Source organism: Gavialis gangeticus, unplaced genomic scaffold (genome assembly GCF_001723915.1).
Source record: "Gavialis gangeticus isolate Ggan-Ray unplaced genomic scaffold, GavGan_comp1, whole genome shotgun sequence".
NCBI classification, from domain to species: domain Eukaryota; kingdom Metazoa; phylum Chordata; order Crocodylia; family Gavialidae; genus Gavialis; species Gavialis gangeticus.
The window spans coordinates 52,299,504-52,322,720 of NW_017728993.1; positions in this window are offsets into that span (position 1 = coordinate 52,299,504).

Sequence of the window (23,217 nt, forward strand, 5' to 3'; positions counted from 1 at the left end):
GATAGCATAGACCCCAGGCAAGCATTTCTCCCTGTGCTCCATGATCTTTCATGCTCAGCACTGGGCAACCCTTTCCTATTTCTCCTGTCTCTCCCCACCCCCAGAAACTGGGAGGCTGGAAAGGGAAGTTATACTCCTCCCCAAATTCTTTTAGCTATGGGAGAGCTATCCAGGTGTGGGGAAAAGGCTTATCTAGGCCTCTGAGGGGAGGATCACATGCTTAGCCTTGGGCTCAGGTGCCTGGCTGTGTTCTCTGGGGTTGGCAGCAGGGTGCCATGTGGGCTAAGGTCATATCCAGTGTGGGCATGTGGGGGTGTTGGCTTGGGTAGTAGAGCTTGGGAGAGTGGAAAGTTTGTCAGGAGTAGATGGTCTGGGGCCCATGCATCCTGGGATTCTGGAGACTGCAAATTGGTTCCCTTTATCTTCATGGAGCAGACTAACATTTCCTAGCTTGAGCTAGGTAGAATGATTCAAAGATAACCCTTACCCAGAGTGGTGTAACTTTAAAAACATAGAGGGTACTTATCACAGTTTAACACCAATTAATGTATGGACATTCCTGTTTTAAGCTCCTTTGGAATGGTTTAAAGGTAACCTGTAACACCATGCTTAGGTTGTGTAGCTGATGACTAAGTCTACACTGATAGGGGCAAAACTGGTCTAATGAATGATTGCATGGTTCCCCTATTGATTCAAGTTAGTATTCTGTCCTCCAGCTTTCCAGCATCCATTGCCAGCTCCCCTTCTCCTGTAGGGAAACACTCTGGCACTTGGGCTGAGTGCTGAGCAAACCCTGAGTACTCTCCACCTGAGTGCTGAGCAAACCCTGCCTCTAGGCTGTCTTGCTGATGCTCCTTGAGATCACAGGGAAATCTAGGTCACTGGTACTAGTTCCCAGTGACACAGGGGAACCAAAGATGGAGATGCAGCTGGAGATAGACTTCCAGTCCATTGACCTCCTCCAGGGCATTGCATTTATGGATCCTGCCATGGAGGACCTAGCAGACAGCTCCAACAGTATGGTCATTGAAATGAAGGACCTGGACGCCAATACTGTGCTGTTTTGCTCACAGCTGTCACATAAAAAGCTTAAGTGTATGCTGACAACACAGAAGATTGAAGCTGACATGCGCAGACCTACTCTGTGAGTGGAAAATTCCAGGGCTCACCCAGCCACGTGCCCCCTGGGTGACCTCAGGACCTGTCAATCAGGTTGACCTACTTTCCAGCCCTGCGCATGCTCAATTACTACACAGAGCTTGATCCGACACGTGCTCAGTTGGTGAAAGCATGACATAATTTGACCAGAAATTTATATATACAAAGCGATCCGATTGGCCACTAAATTCCTATAAAAGGCTAGTGAGCCCCCCACCTAATGTGTGGGCATTTGGAGGTGTGGGCATTTGGAGTTGGTGGGCGTTAGGAGTGCAGGCATTGGTGTGAGTGTTTTTGAGAGACCGTGCTCGATCTGGAAACAGAGGCTGCTTTTAGCAGGGACTGTGAGGCAGAGAGAGAGATTGGGATTCAAATCCCCAGTTCTCCTCATAACTTCATACAACGATTTAGCTCCTTGATTTCGTTTCTTCTCATATTGATTCCTTTGGTTACCGGACTGTTTTGGCTTCAACTTTGACTTCGATTTGGATCACCCCTACTGCTTCGACTACGGCTTCGGCTTCATCTTCTACTTACCTGGCATCTGACCTCGGCATTGACTACTATCATCTCTTGTCTTCATTGTCCATCACTGGACTGGCGTCATGCGTTACAGTTTCTCGTTAGTTTGTTATTCCATCTCATGAGCTGTTGACCAGCCCTGGGACTAGCGAGTGTGCAGCCGCACCTGTCCCTCACGGGGTAGAAAGCAAGGGCTCACTCGCGAACCCCGTGGGCCAACAGATCCTTTTGCTGTTGTTCGTCCTTGTTAATGCTGTAACTGAACAAGAAAGCAGCTCTGCCTACGCCTTAAAGCGTAAGTCAATGAATCCACCTGTTTGACACCATACGCTTTCGTGCCACTCAGACTCTACCGCAGCAAATCCCACCTGTTCGTGTTCCAATCACCACCATGACCTTGGGGCCTTCATTTGGTTCCAACAACAGCCAGCCCTGAGACAGCACCAGTTTTGCCCTGGTCCTCATCCTTACTCAATCTGGTCAATCGTATGTTCCCAGGGACACCATTTCCTGTGTTAGGGCCAAGGATATTCCACTCCTGCTTCTCTACCATCTCCTCAGAGAAAAAAAAATGACCACTCCTCTCCCCACCCTGAATGCTGGAATGGAACCAGGTCCAGCCCAGCTCCCTGAACACTGTAGCAGCTACCATAATGCTCCACCTGTGCTCAACCTCAACAAGGGTCATAAACAACCTCCTCCTTTCCCTGCCAATTTCATATGCAGCCCACTGCCCATTGCTCCCTGGCAAGATTGGTTGCACCACCCATTCTAGAGTCACGTGACCACCGGACCCTGCATCCCCTGATGCAATATGTGAAAAATCACTAAAAGGGCTTATTTAGCTCTTCAGGAAAAGTTCAAGAAACAGATACAGGTTTCAGGATTCCACACACCACATTATGACCCACCCCACCCAGTCCCATCCTGCCCTACTTCACAGAACCACAGAGATAGATGACAGACCTAATATATGGGATGGAGACTTGTGAAAATGCACCATTATCAGAAGTTCTGTAATTCTATTATGCCAGGGACCAGAAAGGTTTTCCCCTCAGACAACCTCCCACCTTCTTTCCTCAAGACAGAAATTGATGAAAGGCAGGAGTCCTGCCAGGGAACAGACAGTACACCTGATCCAGTCCAGGAGCCAAAGTCATTCACAGGTTGAGCATTTGGAGAAGTTTGCAGGTAGCACCTGAGCAGTACCACACCCAATCCCAGGGGAAAGACCATGGGAGTTAGGAGATTCCAAGTCTTACAGCACAAGCAACCTCTGTACCAAATGCTTGAACCCCTCCACACTCATGGCCCCATTTCTTTCCCAGATAGTATGTCCCCTTCCACCACCAACACCCCCAACACACTTGTAAACAGAATAAAGCAGCATGAAATCCAAGGGCAACATGGAAAAGCGCTACATTCTGGTGGTGTTGGGAAGGGGGGCAGGCAACCTCACTTGACTGAGTCATCATAGGCCAAGCAACATGTCAATAGGCATCAGGTAATCATATTGGCACCATATATAATATTAATGTTTGATTCTCAAGTTAAGCAGTATTGCATGCTTGTCAGCTATGCTGTCAAAGGCAGTAAGCCCTTTCCATGACTCACACATCTTCTGGGAGACCATCTACTGCAATATGAACAAATATACAGGGAGGACAGCCCCCCAGCATAGTGGTAAATCTCATTGCTCTGACACTAACTGACTTTTGCCATGGAAACATTGGTAAGCAAGTATCATTCCTGTAATCACAGGTTATGGGTGGTGAGGGCTGAAACCTCCACTGGATTCCCATCAGTAGGCAGTCCCTGTACAGTCCTAGGAACTCTGAAATCCTGGCAGGACCTGAGAGTGGGAGAAGCAAGCACCTACTTGCATTTTTTGAGAGGGACCCACCCCTCCCAGTATGGCAACAGAATATGCAGGTCACTCAGAGCACAATCAGGGATCCAGTCTTAGGTGTGCTCATGATCAGACTGTGGTATGGCTCCCAAACCCAGCAGGTGACCAAGGGAGAACTAGCCATTTCCAACATCTCATTGCAGCACAAGTCCCCAGTTGAGATACAGCAAGGGCCAAAACTTCTGCAGTTATATCCCATTTTATCAGCAGAGTTCATTATACTCTATGAAGCAACAGTGTTTTTCTCTATATATTTTCAGAGACAAAACCTGTATGTGGGAGAGGAGTCCATGGTGAATGCAATAGTGGCTCAAGGGACAAGCTGCTGCCCAGTTAAAAAATGCATCGATGTCCATTGGAGGCTCCAAAGGAGCAAGGAGGAGATGCTACAGACCCTAGAACCTGTCTCTGAGTTCCAGAGATATGCTACAGACTCTTGATGCCTAGAGCTTTGGCACAGCAGTAGGAAAGACTGTAACTGTGGAAGGGGGACATCTTGAGGGTTGGGGATACCTAAACTTGACCTGATGAAGTGTAGGATCAGGAGCTCAAGATGGCCACTCAGATTTGCCAGGAGGCTTCGAACACATTGGCAGAGTTGGCAAAGTCCCAGCATCAGAAGAGGGAATTCATGGCCAGGGTACTGGACTGCTTGCAATAAGTAGGGATTTCCATAAATCGTGGAGCAAGTACCCCTTGCAGCAACTCTTTTAATTTATTTCATTTTTCTACTTCCCCACCCTGCCCCTGATTGGCAGAGGGGCCCTGCCAGCTGGGTCATTTGCCACTGATCACAAAAGAAGCAAAAAACTGCCATTTTAAATAAATTTACACAACCACCACCTCCTAATTAAAGGATTGATTCTGTAGTATAGTAGAGTAGCACTTGGCACTGGACAGGGAATACAGACAAAACTAATATATAAAGGCATTGTTGTGATCCTCTAGGGAATGGAGCAGTTCCTAGTGCAAGTTGGGGAAACTTGATTACTGCATAGACTTATGATTTTCTGGCCCTGAGCATAACCTACAGAGCATTATAAAAGCTGAATTAATCCTCAAGTAGTTAGGTCCAAATTTCTATCTGCTTTAGGCCAGATTGCTGCAAAGGAAGGTGCTCATGGATGGTCAGGGCCTTGCATAAACTTCAGAATCTGGACTGATGTGTAATGATGAGCATCTTGAATTCTGAGTCCTACTGAAACATTGTATTTCAGTTCCTGCCATGAGCTTTCAGTCATCTCTGCTAATATGTAAGTGTTATGTTCTATAGGTACAGTGGGAAGCAAATACAGCTCTCATCAGGGGCAGATTATGCTGATTCTAGAGATTATGCTTATTAAGATCCTAATGAAGATTCAGAGTATATTTCCCTTGCCTGGTAAATCTAAGCAGATGGTTCATTTGTCTTTGCAGCAACATGTGAAAAATGTCAAGCAATAAACCCTTTTTTGTTTTTAATGGAGCTCATCAAAGGGGAAGATATGCATGCATGTATCAACAAGCATGCAAATGTCAAATAAAAATGTTTTGCATTTGTTATCAGAAGATCAATTTGTTTAAGAAAGGTTGCAGATTTTTAAAGGCATTTCAATAGATCATACAGCCACCATGAAAATGAGAAGCCTCATAAATAGCTGAGTCGTGCACTTATAGATTTTCCAGTTATTATACAGTAGCAGACAACATGATAAGGATATTAAACAACCCAACTAATATTTTGTTACAAGACTGCTAAAAAGTAGTATCTTGGTTTAGTTTTGCAGTTACCCAGATCAAACTTTTTAGAGCATTTTGTTAAAGAAAAAATATATTTTTCAAAACATGCTTTCAGTACAATGCTTACACTGTGTTTTATTGAGCAAACCAATCAAAAGCATAAAAATATTAGCAAGCATTGATCATACATTTCAGGTGTGGCTGGTGAACTCAGAGTGGAGTGTCATGGGGGAGAGGGCGGGGTTTTGTAGATGGCCGAGAGCGGGGTGGGGTTTGCAGCCAGTTGAGGGGGGGAGGAGTAGGGCGCATTGCAGCTGGCCGGGCACTCCAGCCAGTAGTGGGGAGGCTGCAAACCCCTCCACTCTCAGCTGGCTGCAAACCTCCCCTCCCCCTCTTGCTGCCTCCTGGCTGCAAAATACCTGCCCCCCCACTCCTGTGGGACGCTTTACCACCCCCACGCCCCACCGCCCTGTCAGCCACACCTGATCCATTTTGATGACTTAAAATTTATATTTTTAAAATCAGTCTGTTTCATTTGATCATAGGAAAGTAGAGCTAGAAGGGACTTCATTAAGTCATCTAGTACAGCGCTCTGCTCAAGACAGGATCATCTCTGACAAAACTTTCACAGCAAAGTGTCTGTCTAACCTGAGGTTGAAAATATCCAAGGATGAAGATTTCACAAAATCTTTAGGTAGCCTGTCCCAATGGTTCACCACTCTCATAGACAGAAAGTTCTTCCTGATCGCCAACCTAAATTTCCACTGCTGCAGTTTGAGGCCATTGCTTCCAGTTCTGTCTCCTATGACTTTTTTTTCTCCACTGAGAAAAACCCATCTCACTCCTCCCTGTAAGTACTCTCTAGTTATCTGAAGATATTTATAAAATCCACTCTAAATCTTATTTTTTCCAGACTAAATAATTATATTTTTTCAGCCTTTTCTCATAAGTCTTGCCTCCCAGGCCTTTAATGTTTTTTGTTGCTTTGTGCTGGGCCCTTTCCAATATATCCACATCCTTCTTGAAGTGTGGAGCCCAAAACTAGACAGTACCCCAGGTGAGGCCTCACCAATGCTGAATAGAGCAGAACATTGCAAGAGACACTCCTCTTAATACAGCCCAGTTTGCTATTGGCTTTTTTTGCAACAACAGCACACTGTTGTCTCATATTCAGCTTATTGTAGAATCATAGTCTCATAAAAAGTTAGGGTTGGAAGGGACCCCAGGAGGTCATCTGGCCTAAACCCCTGCTCAAAGCAGGACCAGCCCCAAATAAATCATCCCAGCCAAAGTTTTGTCTAGCCAGGTTTCAAAAACCCCCAAGGATGGAGGTTCTACCACTTCTCTAGGTAACTTGTTCTAGTGTTTTACTACCCTCCTAGTGAGAAAATTATTCCTAATAGCTAACCTAAACTTCCCTTGCTGCACTTGAGACCCTTGCTCCTTGTCCTGTCATCTGGCACCACTGAGAATAGTTTAATTCCATTCTCTTTTGAACCCCACTTCAGATAGTTGAAGACTGTTATTAAGTCTTCTTTCAGCCTCCTCTTCTCTAGACTAAATGAACCCAGTTCCCCTGGTTTTTCCTCATATGTTATGTCCTCCAGCCAGTTAACCATTTTTGTTGTCCTCCACTGGACTCTCTCCAATTTGTCCACATCCTTTTTGTAGTGGGGGGCCCAAAACTGGACACAGTACTCCAGATGTGGCCTCACCAGTGCTGAATAGAGGGGAATAATTACTTCCCTTGACCTAGTGGCAAAACTCCTATGGTGCACTGTAATCCCAGATCCTTCCCTACCATACTGCAGCCTAGTCAGTCATTTTGCAGTCTGTATTTATGCATTCAACTAATCCATCCCAAGTGAGAAACTTTATACTTATCCTTGTTGAAATTCATCTAATTGATTGTGGACCATTTCTACACCTTAATCAGGTCATTCTGGATCCTACCCCTACTCTCTGGAGCATCTACAACTCTACCCAACTTGATATTCTCTTCAAATTTGAGATGTGTACTCATGATCCCATCATCAGAATCATTTATAAAGATATTAAACAATACTAGACCCAGGACAGATCCCAGAAAACTTCATTTGATATCTCCTCCAAACTAGACATTGAGATTTTGAGACCTACTCATTGAATATAATGGTTGAACCAGATACATATCAACATTATAGTACTATCCACTATTTTGTATTTTCTTAGCTTGTTAATGGGAATCTCATGAGAAGCAGCATCAAAATCCTTGCTAAAATCAAGGCATATCATATCCACTTCTCTCCTTATTACCTGTCTGTCACCTTAACATAGAAGAAGATCAGGGTGGTCAGGTATGACTTGCTTTTGGGGAATCCATGCTGGTTGTTCCTTATCACTTTGTTCTCCAGGTGCTTCACAATGGATTCCTTGAGGACCCACCCTGCTATTTTTCCAGGTACAGAGGTTATGCTCACTGGTCTGTAGTGTCCTGGATCTTCTTCTTTCCTTCTTAAAGTTGGTACTATATTAGCCCTATCCCAATTGCCTAGGACCTCACCCAACTTCTACAAGTTCTCAAAAAGTATAGCCAATAAGATTTTCAAATTCTGTTAAAAGAAAATAGACCTCACCTTTTTGGTATTTATTGTGACGTTATCAGCTGTGTCTTATTTGAGGGAAACCAGCAAGATACTGGGCACATCTACACATGCTATTAATGCACAGTAAAGTTACTGCACATTAAAAAAAAAACAGTAAATTGTCCTCGAGGAAAGGGTTTACATGTATGCTGGCTTGGGGGCAAATTTTCTCCCAACTGAAGCAGGTGAGACCACGGATGTTCCTCCCCCACCCTGCTCTGCTCCCCCAGATGCCAGCTTGGGGCTGACAAGGGGCAGGGGATTGTTGGACTGCTGTGTTCCTGCCACATGGTTGGGAAAGGCATCCCTGAAGAGATGCTGCCTGGCAGCCACGTGGGAATCAGGAGGGTCCCAATCTCTTGTGGCTGCCAGGCTTCTCCCAGCCATGGCAGGTCAGAACCCTCTCGATTTCCATGTGATTGCCAGGCAGTGACCCTGCTGGGCATGAACACTTCTCCTGGCCATGTGGGGATTGGGACCCTTCTGATCCCCAAGTGACTATCCCCATTAGACAGGGATACCTCTCCCCTCCATGTGGGAATCGTGTCCTAACCCAATCCCCCCATGCCTGGGATGCAGCAGTCCTGGCTTCTAGGACTGCTGGGCAGCAGTGGGCCCCCTGATGCCTGGGCTGACTAGGAGAAAATTGCTCCTCACCAGCATCTACATGGGTACTACTGTGCAGTAGCTAGTGCACACTTAATCTACTACCTGTATTTTCAGGCAGTAGATAACTGCACATTAGCCTATTTTACTGTGCAGTAGCCTGACACATGGTTAAATAGTGACACTTTACTATGCAGTAGATTAGTCTACTATGCAGTAAAGCATCTCATGTAGACACACCAACTGTCACTAATTGGACACAAAAGATTTGTAAATGTGACTAGAATACAATATGTAATAGAATATATCTTTTTATATGTTGGCATTAATGACAATTATTACATGAGTAAAGATATATAAAACTTTAGTTTCCAAACCTGAATCTTTGTCTGAATTTGGCCAAAGATAATCTCAGATTTACAAATGTAGGCTGAATTTCAAATGGAGCAAAGCTACATCTTTGAACTAAAACTTTGCAAAACTAAATTATTTCATCATAGTCACTTTAGGCCAGATCGTTTTCTACCTATTGGGTCCCTAAGTAGACTTAACCACTTAGTTGTGGTCCTATTCCAACCTTGCTTGAGATGATGCTGAAAAGCAGTTAATGCAAAAGGTGGATGAATCTTCTTGCTTCCTGCTTATTGTGAATTACTCTGAAGGCTAAGAAGATAATGTACTACAAAATTGGGCATACTACAGTTTTCCTCAGGGACTTGAGGAATAGGCATAGAATAAGCATTTAGGTGTCTACCTCCATTTAGGCACCCTCTACAAGTGCAGATAAAAGTGCAACTGGATCAAATGGGTGGTCCACACAAGTGTGCCTCCCGTCATGTCATAGAAAGCATGATTATGGGAACATGCATTAGACCCAATTGGGCTTATTGCCAGCATAGGAGCATCCCAATCCTGGACTCCCTCCGTATGGCAGGAAGCAGGCTGCCATGGCTAGGAGCCCCCTTTGCTGAGGGAACTCCAATCAACAGGGAACATGCACAGCTAGGAACAAGAGTCCCCACACCTGACTGGGCATCAGGTGCAGCACTCTCAGTCCTGGCTGAACATATGGGCCTAGGGGATTTTACACTGAGCAACCAGCTATAAAGTTAGTACACATTTTTGAGGTCTAACTTTATAGCTGGTTGGAGCTTTTTATCATGTGATAAGTACTTTGAACATTTAGCTGGTCTCATGTGGGTTCATGTGCATGCCTCTGAATGTGGCAGTGCACTCCCTACAAAAAGGCACTGCCAACACTGCCGGTGGCACCTGCCATACCTCCCCAGCTGCCAGGAGCACATGTCATTCATGGCTGGTCTTAATGTGATAGTGAACAGAAGGTGCAATTAACCAGTTAATTCTGAAATAACTTTAATGTGCATAGGGGGCACCCAATAGGTGTAATAGAACCTGACTTTAAAAGCAGAATGAATGCAAAAAGTAAAAAATAAACTCAGCCAGTAAAATTAAATCCATGATGTAACTTCTCTGACTTCAAAGTGGTTAAATTACTGATGAAGTGGTCTCAGAGAATACAAACAAAACAAGGTTTAAGACTGATTCAACATCACAGATTTCTTGAATTATTCATGATTATACTTCCTGATATTTGACATTTTAAACTTTATGCAGTAATAGGGGTTTTGTCACACAAATATTTAGGTAGTCTTGTTTTATATATACAAAGTCATGCTTGATGAAGGGTACACATTTTCTTATTTGTTATGTTTAAATACTTAATTACCCAATTAAGAAAAGGAACAATACCCTGATTCTGAAGTGACAATCATAAATCCCTGTGAATAGTTAAATTGAGTAGTTCACACACAGCTTCCCAGTTTGAAAGAAATCTGTCAAAGAATCATTAAAAATATAAACAGACTTTTATGTTGGCAAAGTACAGGAAAAAAATGCAAAAAAATAAAATAAATAAAACCAAATCCACAAGACCTGTTCACAAAAATTATGCCAAATGTCTCCAGTCCAGTTGATCTATATGTGATGTAGAAATTCAGACGGGATCAGTGTTTGGCTATCAGAAGCGCTTCATTTTGTGAGGCCATGGGAGAAAAAGCAAGGGGCAGCTAATTCTCAGTGACAGCAAGGCACAGATTCCTTTATATATTAGTAAGACATGTATGGGTCAAGCTGCCCCGTCACATACTCTTGGCAGTCTGACAGTGACTCATCCTGTTGTTTGCTGAACAAAGCACATTTTTCTCTATTCCTGAAGGCTGTCTTGTTGTTGCCACTCGGCCTTCACCCACATCCTCCATCCTGTCCCGACATATATACACTTCTCCCAGTACCTTTCCATTCCTCATCATTCCCCCCTTGTAAGTGCTTGTGCTTACACCTCTATCTTCATAAGGCCCTTGACATCTTCTTGTCGTTCGCACTCATAGGCCACCTCCCTGAGCACCATCATCTGCAACTCAGTCCTAGAGAGTCTAGAAACACTCTGGGCAGTTTATGATAAGTAACAGTGTAAGCAACACAAAATCATTTGGATAACAATGAAAATGGCAAAAATGCATAATAAACACAGAATACACCATTTAAACAGGGATTTAAGCCATCCCCCCCACATCTGGTAGCCATCCCCACCAATCGAAGGGTTTCTCCTCTGCAACCGCATGGATCACCTGCAACTGTCTTCTCATGGTGTGAAGATCCTTTTCCACTCGTTGGTGCTGATCAATCCAGGTGTAGCAAGTATGGTAAATAACAGCACAGACCCCACCCTAGGCATCTAAGAGATAATCTAAAGCCATACGGTTTTCTGCAATCACTCGTCCCATTTGAGAAACCTCATCATTGAGGGCCCCTAAAGCATTGTTACTGGCACTGAAAAACTCCTCCATAACTCCAGAAATGTTTAAAATGGCTCTTTCCAATTCAGGTACCCCCAACCAAGGGAGAAAAGCCCAAGTAAACTGATGGAACCCGGAGGGACGGCAAACAAGCAGGTTTTCAATGGCCCGCTTGTGTCTAAGCAAGTCAGGTGGGAGATTGGTTGCTTCATGCCAGGAGAGGTTCGAGCGTATTTCAGATCCCGGGATAATTCTCCCCATGGTACAAGTACCAACCGAATGCCATGGTAAAATCTTGTGGTTCATTCCCGCAGAGCCAAAACAATCCTGGGGCTGCTGCAGTGCTCAGGTTTCTACAGGTTGTGTTTCTCATTTGACACTTTCGATTGACCTGTAAAGTGTAGGAAGGGGCACGTTGGCTCCTTGTCAACCTGTGCTGAGGTGTGGATTGATTACAAGAAGCAGAATTTAGCAGCACGTAAAACTCAGACCCATTCATTATTAGCCCATGCAGGGTGCCAAGGGCATTATAAATCATAAGGGGGCTGCTGGTAAACTGGAAGGATGTATCACCCAGCAGAGTTCCAGTTGTATTACAGGGATGATAATCAAAGGTGATTCTGCAGTTGGAGTAATGTCCCACCGAACGGCCAGTTCTGTTCAACCTATAACAAAGGGCTGCCTCAAGTCTGGAAGAAAGTTTCCAGCTGTCCTGAGTTCCTTTCCACCAGTCAGAGAGTAACTGTTTCATTCTATTAGAATGAGAAAAAAAACCTAACAAAACTAGATTTTGAGTTATTTCCCCAACCTTCAAGGGAAATAGGCACCCCGCTTATTGGGATCCCTCGGGCTGGGTGTGTGGGCCCATGTATGCACACCCAGCAGTTCATGAGATTGCTTGAGCTAACAATTCTCTGCCCCATGTGTATTATGCTGTCTTCCTCCCATGCTCTGACTAAAACTCCCAGCATGAAGCAGAGTAAAAGAAAAGACAACATCTCGGAGCCTACTCAAGCAGTGTCCCAAATGCTGCTGTCCCTTGGAACTTCGAGGGGTTATCCTTGACTAAAATTTTGGCCTCCAGCACACTACTATTAAAAAAATGTTGACCACAAGAATACAAAACAGCGTTACCCCTTGGGGAGTTTCTAAATCTACATAATTATCTGTGACTTCCCAAGGGTCAGTGTGATTCATACTAAATTACTGAAGGCAATTCAACACATAGACCAAAACTCCACAGCCTCAAGTAAAACTTGGCTAGCCATGTAGGCTATTCTTTGAGATTTTGTTGTCTGATCTTCACTCACAAGGAACCTTCTGGATCTTCAAGGAGGTGTCGCTAGTGAGGGAAGCTTTCCACTCTGTTGGGGCGGTCACCTTCTTGCAGTGGGAGGTATGGACCCAGGCAGAAATCTCAGCAACTTTCACAGCAGTTGGGGTGGTTAGTAGGAGCTGGAAAGGCCCCTTCGACCGAAGCTGCAAGAAATCCTTCCTCTGGTGGACCTTAATCAGGACCCAATCTCCTGGTTGGACCGGATTGACAACAGAGTCACCATCTAGAAACTGATGTTGTGCTGTGGCTTTAACCTGCAATGAGATAATCTTGGGGGCCTTGGTGAACCCTTGTCAATAAGTTAATAAAGAATCATGGAGATGAGTCAGATGTTGGGGTGGAGGTACAGTAAGTCCCCTCATGGGTCGACCCATAACAATCTTGAAAGGGGTCAGGCCTGAGGACCTCTGGACAGAATTTTGGATTTGGAAAAGTACCAACGGGAGGGCCTCTGGCCACTTTAGACCAGTTTGTTCACAGATTTTTCTAGGCGAAGTTTATGTCAAAGTTTTTCCGTTCCACTTTACCTCCACTCTGAGGGTGATTTGGAGTGTGGAGCTAGTATCAGATGGAAAAGACCTTGCAAATGTGTTGGACCACCTGGCCAACAAAATGGGAGCCACGGTCTGAGTCCAGGGAAAGGGGTAGACTGAAGCGGGGCAACAGGTAAAAAGAAGCTTTTTGGCCACAGCGAGGGCATCAGCCCATCAGCAAGGGTATACCTCAGGCCAGCCGCTGAAAAGACAAACAATGACCAACACATACTTCCAGGGCCCCGACCTGGGTAACTCGATGAAGACCGTCTGGAGGTGGGAAAAGGGGTAAAGACCTAAAGGTCTGTGGAATGCATGTGGTTGGCGGGGTGGTCACTAGGTTTGTGTCACTGACACTGCGGACACTGATGATAGAAATGGGCAGCCAGAGCTGAAAAACCGGGGACATACCAATGGCATTCGACTTCGGCTATCATCCCCCCTTTGGCCGAATAGGCCACTGAGTGGGCCATCTGAGCCAAGAGGGACAGCAGGGCCCTGGGGGCAACAAGGCGACCAGATGGGTGCCACCACAAGGAGTCGGGGTGGAGAGAGCGGCCTACGGAGATCCAGGCGTCCTTTTCGGCATCTGGGGTGGCATCCTGAAGGAATGGGAGGTCAGGGGAGACAGGAAAAGAAAGGTAGAGAGCGGCCTGAAGGACCAGAGCCGAGATTTCTGACAGGGCAGCAGTCTTGGCTGCAGCATCTGCCCTGTCATTTCCCAGAGACACAGGATCATCAGTAGAAGTATGCGCTTTGCACCATAGGACAGCAAGGGTGGAGGGAAGGAGAATAGCATCTAGGAGAGCAGTAATAAGGTGATGGTGAGAGATGGGAGTCCCAGCATAAGTAAGAAAACCCTGCTGTTTCCAGATTTGTCCAAAGGAATGGCAGACACCAAAGGCATAGCAAGAGTCTGTATAGATGTTAGCAGAGTGTGTAGCGGCAAGGTGACAGGCATGAATAAGAGCAATGAGTTTGAGCTTGAGCACTAGTAACAGGAAGAGGAGCAGATTCAATAACACTATGATCAGAACAGACAGCATAGCCAGCTTGGAGAATACTGTGATTATCTTGAAAACAGGAGCCATCAACATAGAAACGAGGTCAGGATTAGTCAGGGGGGATATCAGAAAGATCAGGGCGGGGAAGAGAAACAAAATCTATGAGCTGAGTACAGTCATGGGGCTGACCATCTGAAGGTGAAGGGAGAAGAGAGGCAGGATTAAGGGGATCACAGCGGACAAGAGTCACGTGGTCCGCAACTAGGAGAACCACCTCATAGTGGGTTAGACGGCCAGGGGACAAATACTGAGTTCTGCCATGTTGAAGGAGAGTAAGGACAGAGTGTGGGACAGCAACAGTGGGGGGGTGCCCAAGGACAAGGTTATCGGTTTTAGAAACCAGCAGAGCGGCAGCAGCAATGGCGTGGAGACAAAGGGGAAACCCTGAGGCGACTGGGTCAAGAGAGGCACTATAGTAAGCAACAGGGTGGTGTGGGGAGGGTCAAAAAGGCTGAGTCAGGACACCAGAAGCAGCGCCTTTGTGTTCATGACAGAAGAGAGTGAAAGGCTTAGAACAGTCGGGCAGACCGAGGGCGGAAGAAGAAGAAAGGGCTTGCTTGAGCTGACAAAAGGCAGATTCATGGACGTCTTCCTAGGGTAGCGGGTCAGGGGAAGAATCACAGGTGAGAAGGGTGAGAGGTTTGGAAAGTCCAGAATAATTGGGAATCCACTGCCGGCAGTAGTTGGCAGCACCTAGGAAACCATGGAGTTGGCGTTTAGTCTGTGAGCGAGGAAGGCAAAGAACAGCAGAAAGGCGATCAGGAGACAGGTGATGGGTACTGTGAGAAATAGTGTATCCCAGGTAGGTAACAGTAGTCTGACAGAATTGGAGCTTAGAGCGGGAGGCTTTGTGGACCCGTCCTGCAAGTTGTTCCGAGAGGGCAACAGAGTCAACTTGGCAATGAGGGAGGGTATCAGAGCAGAGAAGCAAATCATCTACATATTGAACTAGCACAGAATCATGAGGCAACTGGACTGAATCAAGGTCAGACTTGAGAAGTTTGCTATATATGGTGGGTGAGTCATGGAAACCCTGAGGCAAACGGGTGAAGGTATATTGCCAGCCTTGATAACTAAAAGCAAGTAAATATTGAGAGTTGGGGTGAACTGGTATAGAAAAGAAGGCATTACAGAGATCTATCACAGAAAAATAAAAAGCGGAAGCAGGTATTTGAGAAAGTACAGTGGCGGGGTTGGGTACCACAGCTGTCAAGGGAACCACAAAACTGTTAATAGCATGCAAATCTTGGACTAAATTATAAACAGGCAACCCCTCAGGTGTAAACTTTTCCTTCTTTTGGACTGGAAGGATCAGGGTATTACAAAAAGAGCGGGTAGGTACAAGGACACCCTGTTCTAGAAGACCTTGTATTACAGGAGCAATGCCTTTGGCGGCAGCAACAGATAGCGGGTATTGCGGGATTGATGGGGGAGAGACTCCTGATTTAACCCTGAAAGAAACTGAGATGGCATTCTTGAGATGTCCCACATCGGTTGTGGAGTGGGACCAAAAGGACTCAGGAAAGTGAGCCAATAGTTCCTGTTGCAACGAGGAAGAATTGGACTCGGGTTCCTGTTCCATTAGTGTCATCATCAAGGCAGGAATTTGAGTCTGGGGTAATGTGAGGAAAACCCAATCTGGAGAGCAGTGAACTGTTGCCCACAACTTGCAAAGGAGGTCTCGCCTCAACAGATTTACAGAAGTGCAAGGACTCAGCAAAAAGGCATGTTGCTCAGTAAGGGGACCCAAGGTAAACGAGAGCGGCTGTGTAACGGGGTGGTCAATGGGTTGGTCCCCAATACCTACAGCAGTGATTACTTTATCAGAAATGGGAACCTTAGAAACAAAATCAGAGCTAAGCATAGACAAAGAAGCACTGGTGTCGAGAAGAAAGGGAACAATTTGTCTTCTCACAGTAACAGGTATCGTAGCATCAGAAAAAGTAGGAAGTAAAGGGGCTAGAGTCTCTGGGTCTTCTCGGCTGTCCTAACACTGATTCTCATCCTTGAAGGACTGAAGATGAGCTGGTCTGGGTGGTGGAGCTCGATAGGCGCATGGCTGAAATGGAGGGGCACTAGCCAAAAGTGGGGGCCCCCAGGGTTTATTCGGGTACTGATTCTTCCAGTGGCCTTTCTGCTTACAGTAGCGATAGACATCATAGGGAATTTCAGAGGGACCCCCATCCTGTCGCAACACATATACATTTCTCCCAGTACCTTTCCATTCCTCATCATATGCTCTAACAAGATACTTACTAATTTCTGCTCTAACCTGCATAGAGTTTGTTTACAGTCATGTGTATGTGGTACTCCTGGCTACTAAAGAAGTCAGGGAGTTATGTTTTTCACTCAGATTTCCATAAGCACAATATTCATCTTTACTTCTATTTACATGATATACTTCACTTGTTTTGACTTTATTCATTGCTTAGAGGCTGGGCTGGCAACTTGCAATCTAGCTAGAATAAGGGGCAGTGAATATCTGCTGCTTCAGAAGCAGAGTAAGGACTGAGTGTGTCTTACAATTTGATTTCTGCTTTTTCATTGATCTCAAGTAAAGTAAGATCTGTCCATTTCTTAGCATAACATACTTCTCCTTTGTGTTAACTCAGCAATGTTGGCTGGCTTATTGAAAACAAAGGCTAATAAATCTCTTCTCATGCCTTGTTTTTCTCCCTTCATTCCCTGCTCAGCTACACAGGAGAGGGAAACCTGGTTGTAGTGATCATCGGTTTCAATAAATAAAGGCATACAATGAATAAGAACTAACAGCAAAGAACTTTACTGTGGAGCAGAAAGCAACTTCTGTAGTCTCTTGGTCTCTCTGTAACTAATAAACTGCTACTAGCCAACTGGGGATGCATCTCCTAATTTCCAATTCCATCAGTCTCCTGTAAGGGAAAATCTCTAATTTATAACTTCTATCACTACATCTTCCCTCTTAACAATAGCTACAAACATCAATTAACACAAAATGTGATTAACACATCTCATCTACAGAGATATTACTAGCACTTTACTCTGAAGTAAATCTTAACCAATCACTTTCCTATTCCCTCTTTTCTGCAGCTCTTATAATAAGTCTCTGTGCTAACAACATTTAAGTGGGGTGGATGGGTGAAAATATCAAGTGGACCCTCGGGTCTTTCCAACCGATGTCAAAGGTTTTGTAGCAAAACCCCCAGTTTTTTTGTTTTTATTTAAAAATGCATTCCCCTCCCCTTCCCCAACCATTTCTGACTTTTTTCTCTCCCTCTCTATTCCCAATAGATAAGTATAAGTGAGCTAAGACAAAAGCTAAGCTTAAGCATTTTATTTTGGTAGCAAGTTGTATTGGTTTTGTTTTTTCTTCTCCTTTATAATTATTATGTTTTATATTGATTTTTTTTTCTGTCCTATATTACTATTTTACTGATACTGTATGATTTAGGCCTATAAGATGAAGCAACCCACCATTGTGCCAAGACTGCACATGCTCAGTAAGAACACCTGGAGCCCTCCAGAACAGGACTGACCTTGCCTGGACAGGCCCTCCCTATAGAAGATCAGAGGTAGTCTGCCCCATAAACAGGGGTGGTGAAGACTGACTCCTTGGGATGCCCTCTCCATCTGGACCAGCACCATGCCACACCACACCACGTAAGGCACAAGTTCCCAAGGCACAGTTCTTACTCAGTCTCTTTATTTAAGTAACATACTGATTCCGTACTTTCTCCTGTTGTATGTCTGCATTTAAAAAATCAGTGTCTTTCAAGAGTTTCTTTCTTGCCATGCAGCACTCCTCAAGTTTAGACAGTATTACACCTAACTACATATTTTCACCTTCTGTAAAGGTAAAGATGTTATAAACAGCCAATCTTTCCTCCACAACAATATGCAAGAGGATTGTGGATCTGGCTTTGTCAGTGTTTTCTTCTGTCTCTGTGACTGCTAGGTACCACTGAAATCTTTATCTGAATGCCCTCTGGTTCTCTGCTTTATTACCTGATGTCAGAAGGGGAGGTGGAGGTTGTAAAACTTCCATGACTAACTCTTCTTTTACTTAGACTATAAATGTTCAAGCAGATTACTTTTAGAGGCCCTTGCCCTCCCATGTGGCTGCACTGCTCCACTTGCTCTTGGTTTCCAAATCTTTTTCTTTTTCAGTTTGGAACTCAAATTCTTTCAAGTTCTTTCTCTTTCATCACCCCTGACAGTACTGGGTTCAATAAATACAGGCATGCGGTAAGTAAGAACTGACAAAAATGAACTTTATTGTTGAACACTAAGCAACCTCTGCAGTCCCTTGGTCTCTCTTTCTATCTCTCTACTAAATAACTGTTATTACCTAACTGAGAGGCTATCTCCCAGCTCCCAACTCCCTTAGTGTCCTGTTAGGAAGCATCTATAAATTATAATTTCTATTAATACACTTGTAGTGGCTGATATTTTACCAACTAATTGTGTATGAAAAGGTTATGAAGAAACACCCATTTCATTAATATACAATGGTCAGGGATCCTTGCTCCCTCAGTAAGGATACAACATTTGTAGGTCAATCCTGTGAAATGCTTTTAATTTCTTTTTACTTCAGGGTGAAGGGAAACAGACACAGGATGAAGACCAATTATGGAAACAATTTATCCATCATTCAAAATAAGTCTTATAAGCCACTTCCCATCCCCTCAAAGAAATGGCAAAATGCTGAACAGTTTTTTGGGGGTTTTTTAAAGATTGAATGAGGCACATAACAATGCAATGTGAACTGGTTCCTCATATGGCTTTGGGTTTAAAATGATGTAGGGCATAGACTTCAATAAAACTAAGCTGATTTATTCCACTTGAGTATCTGGCCGATTACATACAGAAGAGAAATACTTTTCAGAGTAATTTTATAAGTTTCAAGATGTACCCTTCCCAAGCACTGAAACCCCACACCAAGTACCTCCCTGCTAAAGTGTAGCAGGAAACCCTTTTGTCTTCGCCCCTCTCAAATATGAAGCTCCTCCACATGGCAAAAGCCCCTCTTCTAATATTTGCCCCCTTTTGGGGATGCTATCTCTTTTCTACCTTTCCTTCCTTCCTCTCTCTTTTTCTTTTGTCATATCATTATTATTTTTATATAAGGTGTATTTGTAGTGAAAATAGAGCTTGTAGATGCTTTTACAAATGTACTTTAAGTTTAAAAGTAAGTTGTACTATGTAACAATGTTAGCAAGAGCAGGAATCTCTGTATGGAGCAGGTCCCTGAATGAATCATGGTTGATTGTGTGACACAGTAGCTAGTTTGGATAAGTATGTTAATGAGCGGCAATTAACACCTACAAAATCAGAGACCAAGGAGAAGAAAGAATCAATAAAGAGCTAGGAATTCCTGGAAATTTCATTGTTAAAGGTACAGAAGCCCCCATTTGAACTAAACAATGCTGGAAACAGACCCTTGGGGCTGAAATACCCCCTGATCAACCACTTCCAGAGCTCTATTCATCAAGGCAGTGAATCAATCAGAATTCATCAACGGATTCCTGAGACTGCATGTATGTGCGGATGTGACTCCTGGGGCTGACAGCTGCCATCCAGCAGCTACAAAAAGGGACATCCCTCAAGGTCAACAGCCCCTGGATTGGGTAAGACTTAGAATTGGGGAGTCACCAAAGTCAGCCAGAGAGGGATAAAAGGCAGTGAAGAATGACCTCCAATGGTGCCCTCTTTGACCTGACCAGCACCCTGCCTGTCCAGCCAGAAGGACCAGCCAGTGACTCCCTTCTGCAGCAACATCACACTGAAAAAGCCCCAACTGGCCATCGACGGTGGACTCCAGTGCTTGCGGATAGGTATATCTTGACACCAGTGCTTAGTGTCTAGTGTTCAGAGCTAGCTACTGTGAGTGTGTGTGTTTGAGAGGATCAGCACCAAGGTTTATGATCTGACTTTTGCATCCATCCAATAAACTAGAATTTTATGATGATCTTGTGAGTTGGTGATTTGTAGCCAACAAAGGTTCCCTCTCAGCTGCATGTGTGCATGGCTACGCACACTTTAAAACCGTGCCACACACAAACTTAGTAATGCAGCACACCCATCCAGTGAGGAGCTGGGCCATGGCTTCAACAGGAGCTGGGCAATGAGCTGAGCATGGCAGAGGCACCAAGGCTGGTGTGGGACACTAAGCTCAGGCAGTGGTACCTCCCCAAGGCCTTGTGCTCCTGGAGGTGAGGTGGAGGCAGGGGCTGGGGCTGGGGCTGGGGGCTAGGACCTGGGAACTGCTCCGCTTCCCAGCCCCAGTGCCATGTGCTTCCTCGCTCACAAAGGCATGGCAAGGTGGGGACGGGGGCTGGGGCTGGGGCTGGTGAGGGCTCTGCCGGCACCAAAAAACTGCTCCACTCCCCAGCCCCATTGCCACGTGCCTCCTCACTCCCAGTGGTGAGGCGGGGCCTGGGGCTGGGGCTGGGGCCAGGAAACTGCTCCACTCCTGAAGGCAATGCAAGGATGGGGGCTGAGATTCCTGGCTTTGAGGGATCAAAATTCTGCAGGAAATCTGGTACCTGCTTGTTCATGTCTTGGAAGCCTGCTCCACTGTAAAAGTGTTTAACTGTCAAACAGAAAGAGCTACATATAATTTTTCAGTTGGCATGGGACAGCCTTCACTGAAATATATGAGAGGCAGGTCCTGCCTTCACTATTTTTACACTGCCAATATATGACATATATGGTGCAGTAAAGCTAGAAATGGTACAAGTTAATGCTTTTAAAATAAGTTTAGGAAAATACACCAAGTTCCTAATGAAATTCATTTGCTTATTTAAATAAAGAGGAGCTGTATCTGAGTGAGATTTAACCTTTGGTTGTTATTTTTCCACCATCAAAACAGGCATGTTAATAAGTGAAAAATAAAAATAAATGAATTCCAAATGAATATCCAGTCCTCTACTCCCTAAAATGCATGTGCTGCAGAAATAAAAGCAAATTTCAGATCAAAAGAAAGGCCAGTGTTTATTATCAAGTTTCCCGCCAAGCACCGAAAGGGTGAGGCAGGACCATTTCAGGAACGGCATGAAGTGGCGTGCTCACGGCCTGAAGCAGAGTGTTAATAGACTGAAGTGGCACGCTCACAGACCATTATACCTTAGAGGGAACATTGCTCCCTGCGTCAGAGTTATCCCCAGGACATGTTGATGAGGCATGGGGTTTATCCTTACAGAGAATTGCCCTTGGATCTTGACAAAAATCCAGAGTCCAAGGTATCTTGCCACAGTTCTTGACAATGTTGCTTCCTAAGTGAAATGGTTCCAGTGGCACTTGCCAGGTGCCAGTTCATATGGAACTGACAACAGGAATGGTTCCTAGGGAAAATAAATCCACTAGGTGGGATCAATGATGATGTCAATGTTCCTACCCTTTTCCTTTCTGTCATTTTTTACCTCACTCTAAAATCATATGGCCTGGCAGTGGAGACAGCTAGTTTCTACCACAACTGCAAGGATCTCGTGTTAGAGCAGTCTTGTACCTGATTACTAGCCTTCATTTTAACATCTTATTGTCTTAACCTCTCAAAGATTCTGGTCGTCCTTGTGACAATTTCATAGAGGCCTGTTTATTTAATTTTAAAGAATCTCAAATACCTCCCCTTCATTGATTAATTATTCTGTGAGCATATCACATATTTTACAAACAGATGGAGTTTTCCACTCTGAATACTTTGCCATGTAAATTTTGATATTGTACAGTAGTCAATGACTAGATGCAAGAATAGGTAAGGCCACACAAAAGTTAAGAATTTTCCAATGTATATTTGATGTAATTATATGAAAACCTTTGTAAAACCATGAAATTAATATTAACATAATATTAATTGTAATATAATTGATATATATTATGAAGCATACCCCAAAATGATTTAGTTTGAAATAAAACTCTCCTTTACTCTCCTTGCCTGAATCTCCACTGTGTTATTCCAGCCATTAGAAACAAACATTGATACACTATTCATACTAGGATACTGTATAGTCAGCATGTATCAAACAATGAATGATGTCTAAGAAGAAACTGCCATTAATGAGCAAAGACTAGATTTCTTCAGGAAAACTTCAGTGGTTTTAGGAATCCATAAACTATAAGCATAATACAATGCAACAAATTTAATGTTTCTTTCAAATATAGGGTATCTGAAGAACCTGTTAGTAAATCTGATATTTGGCAAACACATGAGCTGTTACAGAAATTAGCTGCTGCATTCTTCAAGAAATTCCATGGATTTTCAAGAGAACAATGTATTATATGGCAAGCCTAGTTAAGGACCTACTTTGTTTTATGGGTGCAGACCAACATCTATCTCCCTGCTCAAAGTCAGAACACTTGGCAGGAAGCATTCTGAGTTACAACAACCCCCCAGACCTAACAGAAGTTCACTGTTGCTTCCTGGAGGGGATATGTTAATCTAACAGCTGGCTTTGACCCTGCAGCCAGTTTCCCTTAGCAGCAGCCTGTCCTCCTGCCAGCCCATGCTGTTTTCAGAATGGGAGTGGGGAAGAGAACAGAGGGAGCTTATTCTAGGGTGTTCCTCAACCATCACTGGAGAGTGGGGTGGGTGAATTGGAGCTCCAGTACATCCACTGCACCCTCCAGTGGGGGCTGAAAAAAACCAAACCAAACTCCTTCTGCTCCCTTTCCCCCTCCCATTCTGAAAACATCTTGGAGATTGGCAGGCAGGCAGACACAAGTTACAGAAGACACTATGTTTTGAAACATTTTAATCTGAGTCTCATGCAATGAAGGTTCAGATTTTTGCCTGATCAGCCATTTTTGAAGCAGTCTGCAGCTCTGCACTTGTGTTTGGTCATGAATGTAGACCACTTTCTGTGATCAGACTGGGCAAAAATTGTCACTTTGTCTACGCCCATATAAATATGGCATTTGCACATTAAAGAAAGGTTCAGGATATCCAGCTGCCA